Raw genomic sequence first — 15,039 nt, 5'->3', positions numbered from 1 at the left:
GTGAGAGAGAGAGAGAGTGAGAAAAGATGTCTTGATAGTCCCGTCAGAGGCAGTGTTTGCAGTCTGAAATGACAATGAATATTAAATATCTATCTAATATGGTAAAAGAAGTAGATATATTCAGTAGGTAATTAAGATAAGATCTGCCATTATTAAAATATACTTTTTTAAATTAATTTTTTATTTATATATGACAGCGGAATGCATTATAATTCTTATTACACATATAGAGCACAACTTTTCATATCTCTGGTTGTATAAACAGTATATTCACACCAATTCGTGTATTCATACATGTACTTTGGATAATAATGTCCATCACATTTCACCATCATTTCCAATCCCATGCCCCCTCTCTTCCCCTCCCCACCCCTCTGCCCTATCTAGAGTTTGTCTATGCTTCCCATGCTCCCTCTCTCTACCCCACTATAAAACTATGAATCAGCCTCCTTATATCAGAGAAACATTTGGCATTTTGTGGTGGGGCGGGAGAGGGGATTGGCTAATTTCACTTAGCATTATCTTCTCTAACTCCATCCATTTACCTGTGTTTTTAGATATACAATAATTCCTAACTTTTTTAAGCTTTAAAATATATTTTTGTTTATTTTTCTGCAGGTCTTAAAAATTCTATTAAAAAATCCATTTCTCTATAGCATTTCTTTTGTTGTGGGATTGATGATGTTCCCATGAATTAATATCTCATATAGAACTGAATTACCTATTCATGCATCATTCCTGGCTGAGTCAACCAGAGAGATTGTTTTTAAGAATGAAGCTTATTTATTAGCTAATTGTCCCCCTATAGGTAAAAAGCAAAGTGCTTAAAAGCATGCTAAAATACGTCAGTTATCAAAATATGTTAGGTAGTTGCTATTAGAATTTTAACTATGACATCTCTGTTTTCTGTCCTTATTTCTGTGCCCATTTGTTGTTCTGTAATCCTTGGATGTTGTGTTTTGAATATGTTGCATATGCTGAAAGCAGACATATTATAGAATTTTATATTTCTTTGTATGTTGGATCAAGACAAAAAACATTTTGACATCTTGCCTACTATGTTATGGCTACCAGAGTATCTAAAGAGATATGAAAATGGGAGGAGAACATTAACTTTGTCTAAACAGCATTAAAAAGGAGACATGCTTTTTGTCAGAATACAGCATATGGGGGAAGGAAAGCCCTTGTTTTATAGGTCATCAACCTTTAGTTTGCTACCCAGTAAAATAAAATTTATGTGTGTGAACTAGACAGAAGATGTAAGAAGCACATAAAATTTTATTTTTTATGTTTATATTATAGCTAGAGAAAGTGTTTATTAGTACATATTTTGTACAAAATGAATGAATTGTATCCATGAAGAAATACATGTTGTGATTTAATCGTAATTGACTTACCACATTAAAATTAGCTAAACAGAAGAGATGGTAGATTCCTCAGATTATTTATTAGCTAAGTCTAGTACTTAAATACAGTTTTTTTTTCCAGTGCATTTCTTTTTATTTATCTTTTAAATGATAATAAGGTAGCTATCTTATATTACAATAAGAAGAAAATGAAATATGAAAATGTTTTTGAGCTAAAACATTAATATTAACAATTATTTAATATTTATTGATTTTTATTCCAATAAAATACAGTTCTTTAATTATCTTGACATTACAGGTCATTTATCCAGCATTGTTGGTAATTAGGTGACATTATCAAAAATATTTGTTAATATTGGAATATGGTTGAATGATCCTTTTTCCCCCACGTATACTAATATATGAAAATGTTGTTATTAATTCATTAAGAATATTAAGAATTATAAAATTCTAGATTCCCCAAATTCTCTGATTTGGGTGAGACAAAACTGAAATAGACTCCCAAGAGGTTTTGTTCTTGGTTTTGAAATCTGATGTTCTTAAGTTTAATCCAGAGCAGATTTTGTTGTGCCTCCTTTGGTATATAATCATGAGGAAAAACCTGGGAGTGGATTCTCATGGCCTTTTCTTTATGTCCCTGGGGGGATCTGTGGAGACCATAAGCAAAAGCCGCTAAGGAAGTAGTTTAGAATTTTGCTTTTGCTTTTGATATTTTCAAAACTTCATGTGTTCATCTTTACAGTTTTACATAGTTCTGCTTTTGTCTATCCAGATTTTCAGCCTTCCTAGTGTTAGGGGAATGAATTTCTTCCTGTCTCTTTTGCCTCCAAAGAAAGAAATATTCTGTCAAATAGTGGGCTAGAGTATCATAGAGCCGTGTTGATTTGTGTATTCCCTTTCTGTCTTATTTTTCTCTGACAGTATACCAGCATGGATCCAACTTTCTGCTATGTCCCTTTCATGGCTTTGTTATTTTATGTAACTGAAAACCCAGAGTACACAAAGCATCCACATCACATATTTCAGTTTATAATTATATATCCAAACGCTACCTTTTAGTCTTTATTTTTCTGGCTCTTTGTTTCATGAATATTTGAGCACTAATTCAAAGATGCTGTCTCAGACATTGCTTCAGACTCTCTTTCAGACTATGCTCTTTGTAGAATTGCAAAGACTGAGACTTTAATCTCCTCTATTTTATAAAAATTTGAGCTTCTTGAAAGAGTCTTGATGAATTGTTATAGTTTTGATAAAATTGCTAGGTAGTTCCTCCCAACCCAGGCCTGCCTTTGACCAAGATGGATTTCCCAGTATTGATTCTCATAAACATTTATCCTTCAAACCTTATTCTTAGAGTTGTCCAAACCATAAAGTAAAAGGAGAGATAAGAACTTGATAAAACCATTGTTCTGTTGGCTTCACCAGTTGATCTGGTTTGGTTATAACAAAGAGTAAGGTCCAGGACAAGATCCCTCAGGGCCAGATCCTTTGCCCTTCTAGACCACCTTTTCTTTCCCCTTCCTACAATGTTGTCTACAAAATTAGAGACACTTGCAGAGAAAAAGCAAGAATAGCTTTCAGGCATCCAAGAGCATGGGAATAGAATGAAAACTCTTTATTTTCAGGAAGAAATTGAACTCTCTCTCCTACCTATAAGTTCTTTCTATAGTCACAGACAATAGTGGGCCAGCCAGAGATCCTTTACCAGTAATTCAGAATTCCAGTATTGCTCATTAAGTTTTGAACTGTCTTGAAATAAATAATCCAAAATATGGATTTATTTTGGATATTTCTGTACTAGACTAACCATTTTGAAGTTATTTAACTGGAACCAAAGTCTGAAAATTATCTTTAAAAGTGTGGAACATGTACTCTCTTCTGCTCTAAAAACTCTGAATGAGCTTTTGGGAATTTTCTTCAGATAACATTCAACTTTGCGGGGAATACTGACTAATATTAAGGAGAAAAATTCAAATTCCAAAGGAAAGATCTAAAGGAAACTTATAAGTACTTAAAAGTAAAAGCTTAGTTTAAGATAGCAGTCTCTGATCACTAATTGGATTGACTTTATCAGCCCTTAATCAAATTATGCCTTTGGTACACTTGGCTCAGGTTCATGACCTAATTAACAAGGATATTCCTGAAAAACACTCCACTTTTTATATTTAACCTCTTTCTCATTTCCTTATTCCTTTGTTCATTTCCAGCTACTTGTCCTCATTTCATATTCCTCCTCCCACCCTCTCATTTGTCTCATTTGTCTGTTCTTCTGTTTCCTTATGACCATTGACCATCCACATCCTCCTCCTTACCACCCCCCCACCAGTCCCCAAATCGGGGTATGAAATCTAGAGCCTTGCTCATGCTAGGCCAGCACTCTACCCCTGTGCGCCAGCCCTGGCCCTCAGAAGGAAGTTTTTTAATCTCATTTGAGTTTAAACCAGAGGCTTGGACTTCTGCCACTAAGGATGTTAAATATATGAATATAGGTCCATCTGTATTTTTTCCACTGCTTTTTTTTTTGGGGGGGGGGGCGCAGGGATTGATCTCAGGGTTGCTCAAACACTGAGCCACATTCCCAGCACTTTTTAATTTTCATTTTGAGATAGGGTCTTACTAGGTTGCTTAGGGTCTCACTAGGTTGCTTAGGGCCTCACTAAGTTTCTGAGGCTGGCCTTGAATTTTCAATCCTCCTACCTCAGCATCCAGAGTTGCTGGGATTACAGGCATGCCCCCATTGCACCTAGCATCCACTGTTTTGTTTTGTTTTTTAATATTTATTTTTTAGTTGTAGTTGGACACAATACCTTTATTTTATTTTTATGTGGTGCTGAGGATCGAATCTAGGGCCTCGAATGTGCTAGGCGAGCACTCTAATGCTGAGCCACAACCCCAGCCCTCCACTGTTATTTTTAACCTAACTATAAAATGTATACATACACATCAAAGTACACAAATTAAAAATTTATAGTACAGTGACTTATTACAAAGCAAATATCTGTATTCAACACTTGACAAGAAGTAGAATTTTGCCAAAACCATTGGTGCCTGCTAGTATCTCTCTCTCACAGGTTAGATTACTGAAGTAATCACTTTGCAATTTGTTTTGTTTTGTCTTAATACTTAAATATGCATTTCTAAACACTATGGTTTTGTTTAATTTGTGCTTAATTTTTATATGAAGAGAATCAGCATATTTTTTTAAACATTGTATAGAGAGTATGTTAATTTGAGCTTTAAAATGCATACAAATGAGTACTATGTTTTTGTCTGTTTTTTTTTCCTTAGTGTTTGTAAGGTGTATGCATTCTAAATAATTAATTCATTTGCACTACTGTATAGTATTCTGTTGCATGAAAGTACCACAGTTTGTTCATTCTTATGTCCATATTTTCAGATTGTTAATGTATGTTTCCACTTTGGGGCTATTACAAATAATGCTCCTGTGAATATTTACATGCATGTCTCTTGGTGCACATGAGTTCCTATTTCTGGTAGAAACATACCAAGAAATAGAATTGCAAGCACATGGATGCATATTCTTAAACTTAATAGATAAAGCCAAAGTTGTTTTCCAAAATGAACGTACCAATTTACATTCCTACCATCAATGTCTGAAAGTTGCTATCGCTTCACATCTTTGCTAACCCTTCATATTGTCAATCTTACTCATTGCGGTCTTCTGGTGAGAAGCAAGTTCAGCTGTAGTCCATTCATGTGCCTTTTTACTTGGGCCTACCTTCACTCCTAGTGCTAACTCTAGTGAAAAGCAAATGTTTTACCAGAGCCCTGTTTCCCAAGCCTCTCAGCTACTACCTCCAGAATCAGCAGTTACCTTCATGGGAAAAGTTACCCCAAATACTGGGCTCAGTTTTCTAGACCCATTTGCCCCCAGATCCTGGCCTAGTAACTCTTTGCTACCTTAAGCTCTCTGAGATCTTTAAGCAGATGTACTTTTTATGTTGTTAGTACTTTAAAAAAAATTTTTTTTTTAGTTTGTTAGTGTTTTTGATTATCCTCCTTCTAACTGATATTAATGACAGGGGACCTGTATCAAGTTTTATGATATGTACAAGTCTTTCTCTGAGTTCTCTGTTTGGTTGACCCATTTACTTCTCCAATATAAAAGTTATATGGTTTTATAAATCTCAACATATAGGAGATTAAATCTAACATTGTTTTGAATTTTCTTGGTTATTCTTGGTCCTTTACCTTCTGTTTGAATATTAAGATGAGCATAAATTCTACGAAATAAATACGATTGAAATTTAAATAACTATATACATAAATTTGAGGTTAGATTTAAACTTTACAGTACTGAGTTTTGCCATAGTGAACATGATATATAGTTCCTCATTTATTGTTTTAGCACATTGCTTGTAATTTATTGCATGTAGTCAGTTTTTGTAAACATTCCACATGTGCTTGAAATTATGATTGCACGTTTTTTGGATACAAGGTTCTATATTACATCTATTAGAACAAGCCATGTTAATTGAATCATTCAAATCTTTATTTTCTATTTATTAGTTACTGATAATTGCTGACAGTTATTTTTATTATCAAATTTGTTTTTATTGACATATATATATATATATATAACTATACAAATTTTAAGTATTTTGTTTGATAAATTATCACTGTGTGAACATATCCATGTAATCACTATCCACCCCAAGAAATAGAAATCATTAGCAATCCCCTGTGATGGTTCCCAGGGAATGTATGTATGTTTATACAGTCATCACTTTATTTATTTGGGTAATGCTAGCCTCATGGAACAAATTAAGAAGTATTCTCTCTGCTTCTCCTTCATCAAAAGTCTTGAAAATTGATAGATCTTCCTTAAATCTTGGTAGAAGTTACCAGTGAAGCAATCTGGGCCTGCTGTTTCTGTTTTGGAAGGTTAGTTTTTGATTCAATTTCTTTAAGAAATACAGACCTATTTAGATTGTTTGTTTCTTATAGGAGTTTGGCAGATTGTCTTTCAAGGGCTTGTTCCATTTCTTCTAGGTTACCAGATTTGCATGTGTAGAGTTGGTTCTATATTCCTGTATCACCCCTTTAATGTCCATGGTGGCCATGGTGATATGTGCCTTTTTCTCTGTCTTTAGTAATTTGTGTCTTCTCTTTTTTGTGTAGTCTTATTTGAGGTTTATTGATCTTTTCAAAGAACAGCTTTTGGTTTTGTTGATTTTTCTCTGTTGACTTCCTGTTTTCAGTGTCATTGATTTCTGCTCCACATTTTTCTCTTCTTTTTATTTTGAGTTCACTTTGTTCATCTTTTTCTAAGGTAGAAACTTAGCTCTTTCTTTAGCTCTTTCTTCTATTCTAACATGAATGCATTCAGTGCTGTAAATTTCCTTCTAAGCGCTGCTATCATGTCATTCCACAAATTTTGCTATGTTGTGTTTTCATTTTCATTTAGTTCAAAACACTTCTTTATTGCTATGGAATTTCTTATAATATGTGTGTTATATAGAAGTGTATTGTTTAATCCCTAAGTCTTTGGAGATTCTTCCAATAATCCACATCCATATTCAAATACTAAACTGCTTCTGGGGTAGTACAAGTATCTTATGACAAAATAATCTTAATTTCTTTTTCTCATCTCTTGTATTATTGCTTTCACTTTACCTAAGAATACATAAATGTGAATTGAATACATTTTTGCTATTGTTATTTTTAACAGTAAATCTATTGATAAGCAAGAATTCTAAGAAAAATTTTTAAGAAAATTTTAATTTTGTTTTACCTTCTTATTCTTCTATTTTTTTAAATGTGGATCTGAATTTCTGACCTATACCATTTTCCTTCTCACTAAAGGATATCTTTTAATATTTCTTGCTTGGTGTAGCTTGGTGGTAGAGTGCTTGCCTGGCGTAAATGAGGCCCTAGGTTTGATTTCCACTACCACAGAAAGAAAAGAAGAATACTTATATAATGCATGGCAGCACATTTTCTCCAATTTAATTTTTCTGAGAAAGTCTTTTTTTCTTCTTTACTTTGGAAGGGTAAATTCATATGGTATAGAAATTTAGGCTCTGGGATTTTGTTTTTGTTTTTTCTTTCAGTACTTTAAATATTTTGTTTCGTTCTCTCTGGTTTCTGAGAAGAGATAAGGTCCAATTTTTACAATTGTGTTTTATATAGGTAATTCATTTTTTTAATCTGGTTTCTTTCAAGATTTTTTTCTTAATCTTTGATTTTCTGCAGTTTGAATTTTATGCCTGGTTATAGTTATTAGGGGTGGGGTAATCAGGTATCCTACTTTGGTGTCTCTGAGCTTTCTAGATCTGTGAATTTATGTGTGACATTAATTTGGGGGAAATTCTCAGTCATTGTTGCTTTAAATATTTCTTCAGTTCCTTTTACTTTTATTTTTCCTCCTATTATTCCCATTACATGTGTCACAACTTTTGTAGTTATCCCACAGTTCTTGAATATTCTTTTTTTTTTTCTTCAAGCTTTTTTTCCTCTTTTTTTAGTTTTGGAAGTTTCTATTGATATTCACTAATTCAGCAATGCTTTCTCAGCTATGTCTAATCTACTTATCAAAGGCATTCTCCATTTCTGTTCTAGTATTTTTCTTTTTATCTCTATCATTTACTTTTAATTTATCCTTAGAATTTCTATCTCTGCTTACATTGCCCATCTGTTCTTGCACACTTTCTACTGTATCTGTTAGAACCCTTAGCATATTAATCATGCTTGTTTTAAGTTAACACCTCTACCATATCTAAGTCTGGTTCTGATGCTTGCTGTCTCCTCAAACTGTGCTTTGTTGCCTTGTATATGCTTTGTGACTGTTTTCCTTGATTGCCATTGGTGATGTACTGGGTGGAAGAAACTGCTGCATGGAAGCCTTTAATGTGGCAATGAAATGGGGGGAAGCTTGTGATAGTACCATGATTAAGTGTCTGTTGTTTAGTGAGCCTGTTCTGCTGGGCCATGCACTTTGTGAGGTCTTCTCACTCTCACCCCTACCTCCCTTAGGTAGAATAGGATGGCGAGTTTGTGAAGTTAAGTGTAGTCACGTACCACGTAATGACATTTGGTCATCAACATACCACATAAGATGATTAAGTCCAATAAGATGATTAATGGTGTGGGGAAATTCCCATCACCTAGTACTTCTACTGTAACTTTGTTTAGATACATTTAACTATGCAAATACTCATCATTGTGTTGCAATTACCTGCAGTATTCAGTACAGTGACACTGCTATATAGTTTTATAGCCTTGGAGCAGCAAGCTATACCATGTATCACAGGTATGTGGTAGGTTATATCACCTGGGTGTGCATAAGTGTACTCTTTGATGTTCACACAGCAATAAAATAACCTATTGACACATTTCTCAGACTGTGTCACTATGATTAAGGTACCATGCATCTATAGTTCCCTCCCCACATGGAAAACTAGAGTTAGTTAGAGTTGACTATTACCCTTCTCCCAGGTCAACTGGGCTCTGATAAAACCCCTGTAATTTAGGTTCTGATAAAATGATTTCTCTTGAGATCAGGCCTTGTTAAGACAAACAGAACACTCTGATATATTTCAGAATGAGTTTTCCCCCATCAAACACGAGGTGATTTTTTTTCCCCCTGATAATCAGGTATTTATTGTAGACTCATACATAATGACTGGAAGATCAAATTGAAATCCTTAGCAGGGATTATCTCTGAATAGCTATAGTAAGGGTAATTTTGATTTTATGTTTTATTCATTTTATGTATTTGCATTTTCAAAATATTCCTTGAACAACTATACTGTGTGGCTTAAAGATATGATAGACACTTTAAAAATTATGAAATCTTTCCTGAAACATTGATCACTTAAAATATAGTTAAATAAAAATGAGTTTTAGGCTGTTTTCTCTTGTCCTAATTGCCTATAGAAGGATAAGATGGAAATACAAAGTATGTATATAAAGTATGTACAAATGTCTAGTCAAAGGAGCTCAGCAGTATTAGAAAATATCCATTTTCTATTAGTCTGCTCTAAATAGCTTCAAAACTGAGACACCTGTTAGGAATCATACAAATTAAGGAGCTCATTGAAATAGAGGAGACAGTTTTATGAGGTCAGGATTTATCTCAGCCCTTGTTTGTTCATCTTAGATGAAACAAATAAAGGGAATTTAAAGCACAAAGATATAAAAAAGCTTATGTTATAGATTAACTGTGGGCCCAAAGCCAGAGAAATCTGGACCACTTTCATGGCCAAATTTAACTAGATGGGGTCTTTCTTAAGTACCATTCGTTTCTCCCTTAAAAAAAAAAAAAAAAGAAAAGAAAAGAAGAAGAAGGAAAAAATAAAAAGAAATTGTCTTTTATCAGGAATCTACATTTTGTAAAACTTAAAATCATTATCCATATCTCTGGTGTTCTCTAGAATAATAGCACATCTGTGCTTCCAGGCTCATTATGAAATAGGAAGTTCAGGCTATGTGGAATGTTCTTCCTACAGACAGGTTAAGACAAAGGGCATGGGTGGTGTAGCTGCCATTCTCTAGGTATCTTATGCTGCGTGAGTTAAATCTGCTATAGTAACATCTCTAGTGTGTTTTCACACATGAACCTATTGGGGGGACAGTGGGTTTTTTTTTAAATTGTCACTTATATAATGTGGATTGTCATTTATAGAATGTGGATTGTCACTTTTAGAGAGGAATAATAGGGGATCCTTTTTTGGGACATTGGGTACCTATGAACTACCACTGAAGAGACAGTAGGGAAGCAAAAGAGTTGGACTATTCATCTGAAGCTCCATTCATCTCATGCTTGATGGTCTCAGTGCCATCCTTTTAATGTAAAAAATTAGTTTATTATTTGCTTTAGTGTTGTGAGGGTTATTGAAATAGCTAACAGATAAACTTCTTGGAGCATTCACTAAATGATTGTTGGTATCATCAATAATTTTAATAGTGGAAGAAATACTGTAACTTTTCTTTCTAAACATCATCAACTGTGGCTAATTTAGTCTTTTAAAGAGAACTCTTTGATTTGACATTTATGCTAGTATAAGTATACTCAATCATTATTCATTAAGTAAGATTAAAATTTGGGGGAGAAATGTTATATGAGTAAATGCTTAAGAAACGTGGAAGTTTTCTATTTAATAAAATTCCTTTTAGACTATCAAGAGGGAGAAATTTAAAAATGAAAATAAGGGGAGACTCAAAGCAACATGACTTTTAAGATACAGCTCATCCTACTATGTTTGTTACCTGTTCACATGTTTTGTTTATCATAATTTTGTATTAGTCATGATTTCGTGGTTGGAGAAAGACTGTGAAAGTTATCACAGTGGTTCACATAACCAGGAAGAACCAGGGAGTTCATGCCATCTCTGCATCCTGTACTAGAGTTTGGTTGGAATTCTTTCTCTTTTGCTTCTCTTTGATTCAAACAGTCCTGAATCATGTCTTCTCAGCCTAACAACCCAAGAGAAAAGAAAGTTGCCATTCTGTCATGGTTTGGCTATGATTTGAGTGTGTTCACCCAAAGGTTCATGTGTTAGAAACTTGGCCTCTAGTGTTAAAGATGTTAAGAGATGGTGGAACCTTTAAGAGGTGGGGTCTAGTGGAAAATGATTAGGTTTGGGGGGCTGCCTTCAGAAGGAATTAATGCTGGTCTCATCGAGTGAGTTTCTGTAAGAGTGGGTTAATATAAAATAGAAAGAATGGCTTCTCCCTTCTCTTTAGCTTCCTGTCTTGCCATATTAGCTCTCCTTCTCACATATGCTCCTGTCACGATGCTGTCTGCTTTCATGTGACATAATCAAGGGAACCTCTGCCAAAGGCTGAATGAATGGGGCTGCCCAATCATGAAACTTCAGCTTCCAAAACTGAAGTTAAATAAACCTCTTCTTTACAAAGTATGCAGATTCCAGTATTTTGTTATAGCAATGGAAAATGAACTAATGCACACTCCAACTCCACAGTGAAAATCTTGGCAGGGGCTGGGGAGGGTGTGCAGGTATAGCCCTGAGATTGTCACTGCAAATTCCCATAGACCCAGTGGCAAGAAGCTGGCTGTATTTTCAGAAGACCAGGAGAGTGATGGGGTGATACAAGGAGGAGGGCACACCTGGCAGAAAAAAACACTAACCACTATTACAGTATTTTTCAAATTGTGGATTTTAATGTATGAATGAGTTGGCACCATTATTAGGCTGTGAATGTTATGTGGTAGGTTATGAACAACTTCTTTAAAAGGTGAAATAGAATAAATGTAAATGAAATTCAATAGAAAATATCAAAAGATATCACTCTCAGGAGAATTGTTATTTCATGAAACTTTTATTTTCATATATATATATATATATATATATATAGAGAGAGAGAGAGAGAGAGAGAGAGAGAGAGAGAGAGAGTGTGTGGACGAGATGCAATATAAAATGTATTTGTTGATGTAGGTTGTAATCTTTAAAGTTTACAAGTCTACAATGTGTAGTGCTCATCCCTGAAAAACTACCACTGTCAATGGGATGGTGATCTGTTTGTTCTAGGACTTTGTTCACTAGTCCAGTTTTAGGAATGGAAATCGGAAGCTCCTCAACCTTCCAGTCACTAAGGTTGCATTTTGGTTTTGTTTTGTTTGGGGCATTTGGGGGCAGTTGGCCAGTAGAAGAATTGGAACCTTTGTCAAAAGTCCAGAGAGACAGTTCTTCAAAAACCAAGTTTGCCAAGAGATACTTGAAAGGAAAAATATATACTGCTCTTTACTTGTCATTAAAGTTAACCAGCTTTTATCTTATACTGAAACTGAAGATGAGAAGCATCTTGTGGTGGAGAGGGCAAAACTTCAGATCCCGAGCTCAGGATTTGCTCCATGTCATCTCACTTTAATATCAAACTTTGAAGGATATCCTTGCCCTGAATTGAATATCACATTGCAGAAGAGCCCAGGGCTAAGCATTTATTGAGCGTCTATCATGAACCAGGCACAGGAGGAATCTTTCTAGATCATCTAGTCCACTCATCTTTCACAGTTGAGGTCTTCATTGATTAGGATTATACAGAGTTTTTCAAAGTTAACTTCCCATTACTAGGGTCACCCAGTGTTCACTAAAAAGTATTTAGAATTCTAAAGGTACAGTTTTGCATGGAGGTTAAGAACTCTGACTCTGTAGCCAGATTGGGTGGATTCAAATCCCAGATGTGTTGCTCTCTGTCTATTTGACCTTGAGGCTCTCAGGGCCTCAGTTCATTCAACTGTGTTGGGGTTATTGTACGGATTCAGTAACTTACTATATGTGAAGTAACAGACCTTGACGCATAATTAATGACACATATGATTCTTATAATAAGATGATGGTGATTCCTAACCCAGAAGGCTAAAAATCATCCCCACTGTAAATTTGCTATCTGGAACTCAGAGGATAAAAGCTACAACTTCAAAACATTAAAACTCAATAAATTTTCTATATTCAAAGGGTGTCTTAAGGATATTCCTGTAGAAGAGCAGGTGATGGTGGAGCACATCAAGACTTTAAGATTTAATTGGCTTGATTAAGTATCAGGATGGGCTGAAGGGAAATTAAGAAAGTGAAAGGTTTTGCATATGATGTCCTATAAAAACAGAACAGTTTGAAATTAAAGTATTCCTAATCCTTTAGGGAGTTTTGTCATCTTAAAATTTAGATTTTAAAGAGAAACATCTCTTTAGGTATTAATATTCTTATTTCATTTTATCAAATAACACTGGGAACTAATGGTAGAAATTTGAAGACACTCTTATTGTTTGCACTTTCAAGCATTTCATCTTATAAAGTACAGTAGGGCAGAATGTTTCAGAAAGGAAAGGTGCTGAAGAGTGCTTATTACACCTAAAGTTGGTATTTGTTTGTTTATTTGTTTGTTTTGTGCCAGGGATTGAACCAGAGACACTCTACACTGAGCTACATCCCCAGCCCTTTTTATTTTTTATTTTGAGACTAGATCTCACTAAGTTTCCCAGGCTGGCCTCCAACATGTGATCCCCCTGTCACTACTTCTGACAGTATAATTAATTTTTGCTAAGGACAGCCATACCTTTCATAACTCTTCAGAGGCCCCATGTTGGCCATCTTATGGAAAACAAGAGCAAAGGGTATTCACGTGGAGCTGGTTATTCGTTATAGAGTGCCTTGTCCCCCTGGCAGGGCATGTCCAGCTGTCAACTAGAGTAGGCCCACACTTGGTCTGTGGACTGTGGCTGCAAAACCGTGCACAGCCTGTGGGCACTGAACCCAAACTGGTTCAAAGTAGGCACTTTCACATTAAATAAGCACAGTTCTCTCTTCTGGATAAACTCAAAGGCAATCAGAGACACCCAGAAGTTTTATCAAATGTGTATTATTTATTAATTTAAAAAAAAACACACAAGGGTCAAAGTTGTTGATTTTTTTCCTCTGGATTTTTGAAAGTACACCTTTCTCCTTTGAGGGTATCTCAAGAGTAACAAAGAACAATACACTCCAGTGTGTATTTTATAAGCTAATGATGTATTGAATATGAACTGTAAACCTTTGAAAAAGAATGAGGAAGTGTTAAAGAATTTTAAGGAGACAAAAGTTTTCTCTGAAACTAAACTTCCTTCTACAATTCACACTGACATGAAAATTGTATTGCTTTTCATAGAATTTTGTTTTCACCAGCATGTACAGAGTTTCCAATTTCTCTACATACTTGCTAACACTTATTATATTTGTCTTTTTTTAATAGTATGCATCCTTAATGAATGTGAAGTGGTATTTCATTGTGGCTTTGATTTTTATTTCCCTAATGTTTTCTTCTACTTCACAGGTGATACTGATTTTTTAAGTCACTGTTTTTATAGTATGCCAAACAGTGGCACTCAGTCACTAATGAAAAAAAAAAAAAAAAAAAGGTAGATTCTCACATGAAGTCAGAATGAGCATTATGTGCTTTGGATGTCCTTCCAGTCTTTCTTTCTGTTTCCTTCCTTCCTTCCTTCCTTCCTTCCTTCCTTCCTTCCTTCCTTCCGTCTTTCTTTCAATAAATGGTTCTTTGTATCACTTTTCTGTAAGCACAAACTTTTATTTATTCAAGTCAGCCAAACGTCCACTAGGTGGTGCTCTAAACACAGCATCAAGTATTTACATAAAGCTGAAGGTGAATTCCCAAGTTGTCCCAACAAAGATTTCTGCTTCACAGAAATATGTGTATTAATTTGGACAAACTAAGCACAGTTATGGGATGTTAGCACTGAATGGTTAGCATTTGTTTATTTCAACCTTTTCCTGGTAAAATGAGAAAACTGTAGTCCAATAAAGTTAAATGACTTGCCCATGGTCACACCCCTGGCTACTGATAAAGCCAGGCTTCAATGTAAGACCTATATTCCCAATCTGGAATGTAGTCTTATTCTCCATGTTGTCACTGCTTTCTATTAACAGGTTTTCCCAGAGCATCTTCCAGTTCTAGAACCTGGGATAATGTAGCTTTGTGCATGACAAACCAAAATACAGACATGAAGATACTTTGTATTGCTCTTTTGAATAATCCTTGGATTGCAGAATAGAAAATCAGAATTCCACTAAGTTATTTATAGACCTTAGGGAAATTACTTAATGTCCATGAGTTGGTACCCTTATCTTTAACTTAAGAGATTGCTTTCAATGTAAATAGATGATCCTCAAGTTTTATAATATCATACAAAAAT

The 15,039-nt window shown here is 34.7% G+C and overlaps 1 protein-coding gene across 1 annotated transcript in view; it reads left to right on the top strand.

Moving 5' to 3' along the window:
- The window catches only part of LOC308638030 (guanine nucleotide-binding protein G(q) subunit alpha), a 293,343-nt gene that overhangs the window by 234,873 nt on the left and 43,431 nt on the right, over window positions 1–15,039 (top strand). The window lies entirely within an intron of this gene.

The sequence above is a fragment of the Spermophilus citellus genome, assembly GCF_964194105.1.
Source record: "Spermophilus citellus genome assembly, chromosome: 2".
Lineage (NCBI taxonomy): Eukaryota > Metazoa > Chordata > Mammalia > Rodentia > Sciuridae > Spermophilus > Spermophilus citellus.
Note: the sequence above shows the minus strand (reverse complement) of the source record. Positions and strands in the feature narration are given on the sequence as shown.